The sequence below is a fragment of the Loxodonta africana genome, unplaced genomic scaffold (assembly GCF_030014295.1).
Source record: "Loxodonta africana isolate mLoxAfr1 unplaced genomic scaffold, mLoxAfr1.hap2 scaffold_444, whole genome shotgun sequence".
NCBI lineage: Eukaryota > Metazoa > Chordata > Mammalia > Proboscidea > Elephantidae > Loxodonta > Loxodonta africana.
Window position 1 is genome coordinate 15,001 of NW_026975159.1, and position 10,000 is coordinate 25,000.

Sequence of the window (10,000 nt, forward strand, 5' to 3'; positions counted from 1 at the left end):
CGGACGCGCGCGACCCCGGCGCCAGACGGCTGGCCCGGCGAAGGCCCTCCCCCGACTCGCAGGGGGGAGGCGCGGGCCGCGGCAGGCGAAGGGCGGCGCGCGGCCCCACCGCGGGGCCGGCGGACCTCTCCCTCCACACCGGGCGGGAAGGAGAGGGGCTCTGCCTGCGAGCCACGGTCGGTGGCTTGCGCGCAAGGCGAGGGGCAGCGGCTGGGGGATCCGGCACCCCCAAGGCACCCTCGGAGATGACTAGAGAAGACTTTCTTCACCGAAGACGGGCCGTCCCCACCCATCGCCCCCCACGTTGTGCCCCCGCCAGGCGCCCGAGGGCGCCCCGGGGATGGGCGGGGGGGGCCTGCGGTATTGGTAAGCACCAGCGGGGGGGTTAAGGCACAGTGGGCCTCTGCGGCCGGGAACGGAGCCTGCCGCCTCGTGCTCACGGCGGCTCTGCCTCACCCGGGGACGGCGCGTGCTCCCGGCTCCGTGCTGCGTCCACCCTCCACTCGGGCGAGGAGGGAACGGGCGGGGCACCGCAGCGGCGACCGAGGGCCTCGGAAAGTCACGCCTTTTGAGTCGTCCGTTTTTTTTTTTTTCCGTTTCTCTTTTAAAGCTTCTCCGCCTCATCCCGCCTCACCGGAGCCAGGCTCCGGCGAGCGCGCGGGGCCTCGCGGGTACGCGCCGCGCACACCCGAGGCTTGCCTGGGCACCTAAAAGCCCAACACACCCCCCGGTCTCCCTCTGTAGAGGGGTCCGCGCTCTAGGGCGGCCCGCGGGGGGGCATAGAGAGATAGTATTCTAACAACGGACCGCCGGGGCCCAGCCGCGGCTACGCAGCCTGGGCCCCCACCTCGCAAGGGCGACTTCCCTCGGCACCGGCGGAAGCAACACGCGGGCCCTCCTCCTTCCGCTCTCGCTTGCCTCACGCGGGTCTCGGCAGGCACCGGGGCGGGCACGCACGCGCGCACCCCTCTCTCACCCCCGCCTTCTCGGGATCAGGCACGGCACCCTCCCGCGAGGCGTGCGTGCTCTAAAGGTCTTACCCCGCTCGACCCCCCTTCTTTTTTTTTTTTTTTTTTTTCCTCCACATCCTTTCTCTCCCTCTCGGCCGCACTCCTGTTTTTTATTTCTCTCGGCTCGAGGGGCGCACGCCCACACGCGTGAGCGGTGACCGGAAGGGTGGGCTGGGAACGGGGAAACGGCACCGCCACCCGGCCTCAGGCACCTGAGGGACGGCCTGGAGCGTTCCAGGGGCACCGCCAAAGGGCCACTCGAGGCGCACCGGCACCACCTGGGTGGGGCGCGCGGGTGCGCCTGACCAGAGAGCCCCCCCGCCGCGGGGGGCGGGGGAGGGCCCGACGCGAGGCAGAACACCAGGGCCACGAGCAGAGGCTGTCCTGCTCGGTCTCAGGACCCCGCCACCGCCGACGCTGGCCGCGAGGCCGCGAACGAGGGCAGATGAGCGAGGTCGGGCCGGATTCCGTGCCCCTGCCCCTCTGCGCACCACCGGCGGGCGGGGAGGAGGAGCGAGGGGCCCGCGCGCTGAGCGAGAAGAGCGGTCCCATTCGCCACGAATGTCCGTCCCTCGTCTTGGCGCGGCTCGGACCCGGCCCGGGAGAGCACGACAACACCACATCGATCGGGTCAGCCCAGGCACAAGCGAGGAGGAGAAGACCCCCCCGCCAGGGCTGCCAGGAGGCGGGCGAGGACAGCCCCGGAGAGGACCCGCTTTCTGCCTCGCCCGCCCCGGCTGCGGAAAGGTGGCCGCGAGGACCCCGCACACGGAGAACGCCTGACACGCGAGGCACGTGGGCCTGGGGGAGGGGGGGAGCGGGGCACACTCTGGCGAGCACCGCGGCCACCGCGGGTGCCTGCGACAAGGGGCACGCGGGTCAGAGGGCCCGCGGCGCCCGTGCCACGCCGCCCTCGGGCACTGGAGACCGGGGGGAGGCACCGCGGCTGGACATCTGGACGCGCGAGAGCCGGCGCACGGGCCCCAGGCGGGCGGCTCAAGCGGGGAGGAGCGGGGGAGGGCGTGGGCCGTCGGTGGACCGGCGTCTACGGACCCGTCCAGGTTTCCCATCTGCTCAGCGGGAGTCACCCGGCGAGGAGAGCGTGTCAGCACCAATCTGGTGGCCCAAATCGCCCGTTTTGGGCGAGAGAAAAGCCACGCCCCGCGGCGGGAGGGGCCCGCTCCCCACGGCGAGCCCCCGGAACTGCGGCCCGGCCATCGGTCCGTAGCGCGACCCCATGGCCCCCAGCGCCCCGCCCCCCCCCGGAGCTCCCGGGATCCTCTGGTCGACCCGCGGGACGGGGTGACGGAGCTGGCCGGGGCCGCGCGGGCGCCCAGAGCCAGCCGCCTGCGCTGCGGCCAACGCGGGCCGGTCGGGGAACCCTCGGAGGGGGGACTTGGAAAAAATTCTCGGGCGGCGGGGCCCCTCCGAAGGTCCGGGCCCCGCGCGGGTCCGTGGCCGGGCCGGGGCGGGCCGGGGGCGGCAACCTCGGCCCGGGGACCCCCGGAGCGGGACTTTGAAAAAATTCTCCGACGGTCCGGACCCCACGCGGGACCGCGCCCGGGCCCGGGGCGCCCTCCGCGGGCCACCCCGGACCTACGCCGGAGGCCCCGGTGACGACCGGGCCGCGCGAAGGAAGGCGCGCGAACGGCCGGGGCGTGCCTTGTCCCGTTCTTCTGCCTGCGCCGTCTCGGTGCGGCCCGGTTCGGTCCAGCGCCGTCTAAAACACGGCACCCGGGAGCGCGGCGGCGGCGGCGGCGGCGGCGGCGGCGGCGACGGCCACCGCCTCGGCCACATGAAGCTGCGGGCCCAATTCCGGAACGTGGCTCTGGCGCCGGCGCCCCACCGTGGCCGGGACGATCCCGCCGACGCCGCCGGCGTCCCGAGACGTCGCCTCGGCCAGCGCGGCCACAGCGCCTCCCATGTCGCCGGCGCCGGAGCTCCGGAGGAAAACGATGTCAAAGCGGCCGCCAGGTGGCGGCCGACAACCGGCGCGGGCGACAGCGGGACGGATCCGGATCGGCGGCCGGCGAGGGCGCGTCGCCGGGCGGCCGGACACCCGGTCCCGTCCCGGCTCCCCCCCCGCCCCCCTCCCCCGCCTCCCAGCGCCGCCGCCGAACACGTTTCTCGGCGCGGGGCGGCCGGAAGGCGTTGGGGCCGGCCACGGCGCGGGGTCGGTTGGGCCAAGGGGATCCACCCGGCCGGGCCCTTTCCCGCCTCGGCCAGGACGATCCTGCCGACGCCGCCGCCGGCGTCCGGGAACGTCGCCTCGGCCAGCGCGGCCACATCGCCTCCCGCGCGTGTCGCCGGCGCCGGAGCTCCGGGGGAAGACGATATCAAAGCGGCCGCCAGGTGGCGGCCGACAACCGGCGCGGAGTGCAGCGGGACGGATCCGGATCGGCGGCCGGCGAGGGCGCGTCGCCGGGCGGCCGGACGCCCGGCCCCGTCCCGGCTCCCCCCCCGCCCCCCTCCCCCGCCTCCCAGCGCCGCCGCCGAACACGTTTCTCGGCGCGGGGCGGCCGGAAGACGGTGGGGCCGGCCACAGCGCGGGGTCGGTTGGGCCAAGGGGATCCGCCCGGCCGGGCCCTCCTCAGGTTCCGGAGGTGTGAGCAGGCTGTGTGGCTGGCTGCTTCTCCCTGACGGAACAGCAGTGGAACGACGGTACCAGCCCACTGCAGCAGCCGCTCTGGGAATGGTGCCTGAGGGCTCCCCGCGGGGCAGGGCCGGTAAACCCTCTCTGCCCCTGAAAGGTCTCTTCCTGCCGCTGCCCCTCAGTGCGTCGTCTAAGCCCGCCTTCGACGGTCAGGACTCGCCGCTCGTCGCAGACATACTCGTTCGCTTGTGTTTCCGGGTCTTTGTCGTCAAGAGAGCTAGGCGGAAGCGTCAGCCTATTCCACCACCTTGGCCCCATCTCCCAAAGTTCCGATCCAAGGGGGTCCGGCCCAGCCGGGCCATTTCGCCCCTCAGCCAGGAAGATCCCGTCTACCCCGCTGGAGCCCTGGAGCACCATGCCGGCCAGCCGGCGTGTCCCACTCGGGGGGGGGCCCTGGGAGGGAGGGAGGGAGGGAGGGAGGGAGGGAGGGAGGGAGGGAGGGAGGACCCCGGGAGGACCCCGGGAGGACGCCGGGAGCCAGGCCGGGCTCGAGGAGACGGAGCGAAGGCCCCGGGCCGCCGTGGCCAGCGCGCGCCCGCCGGGACCGCTTCCCATCCCGTCGGCGCCGCAGAGCTCCGGAGGGGGACGGTATCGAAGCGGCCGCCGGGTGACGGCCGACGACCGGAGCGAAGGGCGGCGGGGGGGTGGAACCGGGTCCACCTGGGCCCCGGCCGGGGCTCGAGGGTGGCAGAGGGGACAGACTCCCCCGGGCCGCCGGGGAAACCTCTCGGGAGCGTCATGGGGCGCGCGCGCGCGCTCGCCCCCGAAAGGGCCGAACGGGGGGGGGGCGCCCGAGGGGATGAGCGTCCACCGGGGGCGGGAGGGAGAAGAGAGCACGTCCCAAGCGTCGGACGGGCAGGTGTTCTCCGATCCGTATCCTTTGGACGGACGCGACAAACGGGACGGGATGAGACCGCCAGTCCCCGAAGTTTTCCTCCTCGTTCTTTGAGTGCCCGCGTGGCGCAGCAGGCAGACCGGGAGACGTTTTCCGCCGTCGTCCCTGTCGCCGAGCCAACGGTACGCGTGAGGCGGGTTGAACGGGCAAATTGCGTCGGGAGGGAGGGAGGGAGGGAGGGAGGGAGGGAGGGAGGGAGCCGTGCGTTTGCCGGCATCCGCGTCGCAAAAGAAAACCACGGCCGCCACCGAGAGCGTTCTTCCTCATCGCTTTCCATCCTCCCGCGACGCGGGCGGGCAAACGGGGGGCGGGGGGGAGGCCGGGAACGCCTTCCCAGAGCCGGTACGGACCGGCTCTGGGCCCCCCGGTCCGACTGGGGAGACATCTCACCGAGGGAGGCCCTCGAGGCTCTCGGGAGCGAGGCCGGACTTAGTGAGGTCCAGCGGAGGCGCGGCGGGCCAGCCGCGAACGCCCGCCCAGAGGCCCTCGGGCGGCTCGGCCCGAGCGAGTGCTCTCCGGGCTCGCGCGGGCGGACTCGGGAAGGTGGCGTCTCCGGGGCGGGGGGGGGGGAGGGAGAGGGGTGAGTCGGCGTCTCGAGCATCGAGAGATCTCCGGCGGCTCCCGAATGCGGGCGGGCGGGCGGGCGTGTGTGCGTGAGTCGTGGGGGTGGGGGGTGGAGTGCCGGAGGGGGGTTGGGGGGTGGGAGGCCGAGAGCGGGGCGGTGGGGGGGTCGGAGGGTGGGGGCGGTGGGGGACCACGCGCCTCGGGCCCGGGGGGTGGGGTGCTGAGGTGGGCGGGGAGTTGGCAAACGTTCCGGGTGGCCTGGTGCGTGTGCGCGCGTGCCTGCGCGCGTGCGTGCGTCCGTTCGCGCGCGCGCGCGTCTGTGCGGGGGCGCGTCTTTGCGGGGGCGTGTGCGCGCGTGTCCGGGCGTGTGTGCCTGCGTGTGCGCGCGTGACTGCGTGCGTGCGCGTGCGCGTCTGCGGGCGTGCCCGTGTGCGTGTCCGCCTGCGTCTGTGGGGGCGCCTGCGCACGTGAGCGCGGGTCTGTGCGTGCGTCTGTGTGTGCGTCTGTGCGTGTCTGTATGGGTTTGAGTGCGCGTCTGCGCGTGAGCGCGTGTCTGAGCGTGTGCGCCTGTGCCTGCGCCCGCGCGCGCCTGTGCCTGCGGGAGCGGGCGCGCGCTCAGGCGGACGGGCAGCCCCCCGTCGTCGCCCTCGGTCCGCCGAACGGGCGCCCCCTTGGCCGGATGGAGAGGCTTTTCTCCGCGCCCACGAGGGGAATCGCAACGGGAACCGTAAGGCCGCACGCCGGCGGCGCTAGCGCCGCCTGCCGACGAGGGCCGCCGCCGCCGATCCCCCCCCCCGGCCCGACCCCCAGCCCCCCAACTCGGCCCGCGGTGAGGGCCGGGGCCGTATTCGGCTGGAGGGGGGGGACGGTAAGGCCGAGGGCAGCGTCGCCGTTCCCGCGTTGCACGCGTCGCCGTGCCGCGAGCGTCTCCCGGGAAGCCAGAGGAGCGAGGTGTGTGAAGCCCGTGCCGCGCGCGCGCGCGGACCCGACCGGGGTGTTCCGGGACGACCGACCGACCGACCGACCGGCCGACCGGCCGACCGGCCGGCCGACCGGCCGACCGTCGTCGTGGAAAGCTCACGGCGGACTGGACATCTGACGGGCCCCTCCCTGTCCGAGCCGACCTCCCGAGGTACGTAGGAGGGGAAGGGTACGGTAGGCTGGTTCGGCTGGAAGCCATCCCACCCCCGGGAGGCGTCGATCGACGGGGAGGCGGGACCGGGAAGGCACCGGTTTCCAATCGGACGATGGCTGAACCTTGGGCGACGGGTACGCGGACTCCTCCGTCTTCGCCCGAGTTCGCGACTCTCCGCGGGGGGAGCTTTCCGGGAAGCGGGTGACGGGCGCGCGTGCCGTCGTCCCGTGAAGGCGCGCTACTACCAAGAGGCTCCGAACGCGGGCCGTCCTCGGGGGGCGGTTTATTTTTTCTCAGTCGGGGGGGACCCCCGCCACAGGGAGAGAAACACCCGAGTTGGAACGGTGCTCGGGTGGGGAGTAGGGCGTGGCGGTGAAGACTGACGTTCGTCATCGTCGTCGTTTCCGTTTAGATAGAGAACTGACTGCGGCGCCGCTGCCGTCGCGTGCCGTCGAGCGGCTCGGGACTCGGAGCGGCCCTAGGGGAGAGAGTCGAGCCGCCCCACGGGCTTCCCAAGGAGGAGCCGGCGGATCCGAACCGCCGACGATCTCGGTCGGCAGCCGAGCTCCGAGCCGCCGCCGCCGCCGCGCCGCCGGGGCTCCGTCTTTGCACTCGGTCTCCGGTACGCGGCGAGTTGGTTTCGCCCGAGGGGCGGAACGGCTCTCGAAGAGGAAAACCCGGTTTCAGAAAAGGAAGGAGACAGGCAGAGGGAGGGGGAGGGGGAGGGGGTGGGCGGGAGGGGTGGGGGAGGGGAGGGGGATGGGGGCAGGGGAGGCGAGGGGGAGGGGAGGGGGAGGGGAGGCGGTGGTGGGAGGGACGGGGAGGGGGAGGGGGGAGGGGAGGGGAGACGAGGGGAGGGGAGGGGGAGGGGGACGGGGGAGGGGGGAGGGACGGGAGGGGGAGGGGGAGGGGAGGGGAGGGGAGGGGGGCGGGGAGGGGAGGGGAGGGGGGCGGGGAGGGGGAGGGGATTGGAGGGGAGGGGGAGACAGGCATACCTGGACGCCGAGCCAGCCCGGTGACGGCGTTAGGTAGAAGAAGGACGGTAGGCGCCCACGCGCTCACGCCCGTGGCTGCAGATACGGACACGCAGGCGCGTGCACGCGCCCGTGCGCGGGCGGGCGGTACGCACGGTCCGTGCCCGTGCGTACGCCTAGGGGTGTGCACGCGCGGGCGCCCGCCTCTACGTACCTGCCCGAGGGCGCGCGCGCGCGCGCCCGCGCCTGCACGCGCCTGCACCTTCGCACGGGCACCTGCGCGCGGACCTGCCCGCGCCCCCGCCTCTGCGTGGGATCGGCGAGAGCCGAAAGCGGTACCGCCGCCGCCGCGTTTTCAAGATCCTTTGGCTCACGCGCCCCCCCACCCCCTTCCGGCCACCTTCGGGGGGAAAGCCCAACTTCACGGACGGGCGGAGCGGATAGCCCTTCAGCTGCGCCTCCCTGAAATAGAACGGGAGGAGTCACGAGAGCCTTAGGAAACGGAGCGAGGCGACGAGAGGGTGCGTCGAAAGGCGGGCGTCGAGAACTCCGGCCACAGGCGTTTTCCTTCTGTAGGGTGTAGAAAGCACCCCGCCGCACGCACCCGGCGTTAGGGAGCTGTCTCGAGGGCCGCGGTTTCTACTCCGCCGACTCCTTTCAGTTGAGACGGGGCGCCTCCGAGCGTGTGTGTGCGCGCGACCCGAAGGCGGTCGTCGAGGGACGACGGCACCCTCGGTCCGCCGAACCCCCGCGCCCTCGGACGGACGGGTGGAGAAGCTCTCCTCGACGTCACGGAGGCGGTCCCGACTGAAACCGGAGGGGCACGTGCCGGCGGCGCTAGGCCCGCCGCCGCCGAGGACCGCTGGCGCCACCCCCCCCACCGCCCACCACGCACCCCCAACCCCACCCCGCCTGCGCCCTTGCTGTGGGCCCCACGCTGGCGATATCCGGATCCAGTCCGACGTGGCCGCCGGCTGCCACCCGCCAGGCGGGGAAGAGGTTTGGAGGCGGCGGAGGCGGTGGGGGCGGCGGGGGGCGGCGGGGGTGTGGGCGGTGGGGGGCGGAGGAGGAGGAGGAGGACGGACGGACGGACGGAAGGACGGGAACGCGCCCGCGCGCGCGTGCGCCCGCACCGCAGGGTGCCCTCCGGAGACACGGACGGGCCCACGGAGCACACGGAAACACGGAGATGGACGCGAGGGGGCGCGCGCGCGCGCGCAGCAGACACAACCCCGGGACGCCCGGGAGACACAGAGGTAGGCGCGGGCAGGCAGAACACGCGGGAACGCGGACGCGCGGCACCCACGGACACGGTCCGCTCGCGCACGCGCACGGGGGCCCGGACGCACGGCGACTCGCACGGACGGCGCGGCCGAAACACGGGAAGGTACGCCTCAGGGGCACACGCCCGCGGACCCCCCCAACAGAAGCCCGCCCGCGGCCAACCCCCGCCGCCCCCCCCCGAAGCGGGACGCCCACCCGCGCGGACGGAGGGAGGGGCGCGACGGGGCGGACGGCCGCGCCGCAGCGCTTCGGAGGACACGGCGCCCCCGCCACACACGCGCGACGCGATAGACGCGTCGCGCGCGAGACGGGGGCACGGGCACGAGGTACGTACGCCCGACCGCGCGACTCGCGCGCCCGCCGGCCGCGCGCCCGCGCGGCATCCCGAAGAGGGCGCGCCGCACTCGGACGGACGGGGCCGCGCGCGCGCGCGCGCACCGGAGAGGCCACGCGCGCACCCGCGCGGACACGTACGCGCACGCAGCGGCGGCGGCGGCGGCGGCGCCCTCCGGCGACACGGACGCACGCCCGGGGCACGCGGAAACGCGGAGACGCACGCGCACAGCAGACGCACGCACGGGACGCTCGGGAGACGCGGAGGTAGACGCAGGCAGGCGGAACACGCGGGAACGCGCGTCGCCCCCGCGCACACGGGCACGCTCCACTAGGCGCGCGCGGCCTGCACTTGACGCTCGGGGACGCGGGCGCGGACGCGGCCCCGTACACGCGGCACCCACGGGCAGGCGGCACGCGGGCTCGGACGCACGCCCGGCGACGCGCGCGGACGGAGAGACGGCGCACCGGAACCGCGGGCGGGAGACGCGAACGAACGGGCGCCTCCCGCGCCGCGCGGGGGGGACGCCCACGCGGAAGGCGCGGCACGGCCACACGCCCGCGGCGCCCCCGCGCGCCCGCCGTCCCCCCAAAGTGGGACGCGCTCGAGACGGCGCACGCGCACGGACGGTGACCGCGACGCACCCGCGTCCGCCCGCCCGCCCGCCCGCCCGCACGCACGCACGCACGCACGCGACCCCGGAGGACGCGTCGCACGCGAGACACGGGGGCGCGCGCCCGAACTACGTAGGGTCGACCGCACGACTCGCGCGCCCGCCGGCCACGCGCCCGCGCGGTATCCCGAAGCGGGCCCGCTACGCTCGGACGCAGAGGCAGAGGCAGAGAGAGACAGAGACAGAGGCAGAGACAGAGACAGGCAGAGACAGAAGCAGAGGCAGAGACAGAGGTAGAGACAGAGGCGGAGACAGAGACAGAGGCAGAGACAGAGACAGACGCAGAGGCAGAGACAGACAGAGGCAGAGGCAGAGACAGAGACAGGCAGAGACAGAGGCAGAGGCAGAGGCAGAGGCAGAGGCAGAGGCAGAGGCAGAGGCAGAGGCAGAGAGGCAGAGACAGAAGCGGAGACAGAGGTGGAGACAGAGGCGGAGACAGAGACAGAGGCAGAGACAGACGCAGAGGCAGAGACAGAGA